Raw genomic sequence first — 1,560 nt, 5'->3', positions numbered from 1 at the left:
AGGGTATTTCCCTGGGGTAATATACAGAGTATTGTATGAGTAAGGGTATTTCCCTGGAGTAATATACAGAGTATTGTAAAGTTGAGGGTATATCCCTGAGGTAATATACAGAGTATTGTATAGGTGAGGGTATTTCCCTGAGGTATATACATAGTATTGTATGGGTGAGGGTATATCCCTGGGGTAATTTACATAGTATTGTATGGGTGAGGGTATATCCCAGAGGTATATACAGAGTATTGTATGGATGAGGGTATTTCCCTGAGGTATATACATAGTATTGTATGGGTGAGGATATATCCCTGGGGTAATATACATAGTATTATATAGGTGAGGGTATATCCCTGGGGTAATATACAAAGTATTATATAGGTGATTGTATTTTCCTGAGGTATATACAAAGTATTATATAGGTGAGGGTATATCCCTGAGCTAATATACATACTATTGAGGGAGATCAGGTGGTACAGACCTGGGCAGGTTGTTAGGGTTGCAGCTGGCAGATTGTATTTTGGTCGGTTTGTAGTCTCTTCCTTGTTACCACACTGATATCATAGAACGTATAAATAATTGGTGACAACGTTCCATCATTTCCTAATATAAATATGGCTGATAGTAATTGTGATGAATCCATAGGACGATGTCTGGGACTATTCTAGGACAAAGGCTTCTAGCTGGGGAGTTTTGCTTAGGTTTGGTCGCTGTGATTTGTGTTCTGTTCTGGATGTTTGGTAGACTTGGGGAAGGACATCAATCATTCTCAGTATCTGTATCCTTGTCTTCTCCAAATAATTGGAATTGGGTTTTATGTTGTATTCCAATTGTATATCATGTTGTAGTTATCTGTCTGCCTGTATTATGATAGAAGGTGGAGCACAGACATAATAATATAAGTATGGTAACGGGGCCCACAGCCTGTGTATAGCAGCCCCAACTTTACCCGGTCAGCCCACTAATATCCTGGACACTATAAGGTACCCCTGTCCAACTGCTTGTTACCCCAAATATCAAATCGGCCAATCACATGGCAGCAATTGTCAGGACAAGCTGCTGGGGGTTACATGGAGTATCGGAATGGAGAAGAAAGATTTGCCATGATGTTTGGTTCCAGGCTGGCTGATCTATATATTTCACAAACTGATGGAATTTTCCCAACAACCATCCTTGGGGTTTTACAGAGAATGTTTTGAAAAAGGGAAAATACCCTCTGAGGGGAAATCAAATTACCCCTCGTTACCCCGAGGTCTGCAGAGGAGATCCCTGAATGGACAACACGTCCAACCTTAAGGCAGATGGCTTCCTTCCTCATGACAAAACATTTAGCTAGGTCATTAGGCTTCCCTCATGCCTGGAGTCAGGTGGAGGTGGGGTTACACTTTTTGGGCCCTTAGTACCCACTGAGCATGGTATAAATCCCACAGCCGACCTTGGTATCATTACTGACCATGTCCATCCCTTTATGCCCGCAGTGTCCCCATCTTCTGATGGCTACTTCCTGCAGGATAATGCAAAGCCTTATACATGATGCTGGGGTCACTGCACTCCAATGGCCTCTACAGT

This window comes from Pyxicephalus adspersus, chromosome 11 (genome assembly GCF_032062135.1).
Source record: "Pyxicephalus adspersus chromosome 11, UCB_Pads_2.0, whole genome shotgun sequence".
In the NCBI taxonomy this organism is placed as follows: Eukaryota; Metazoa; Chordata; class Amphibia; order Anura; family Pyxicephalidae; genus Pyxicephalus; species Pyxicephalus adspersus.
Note: the sequence above shows the minus strand (reverse complement) of the source record.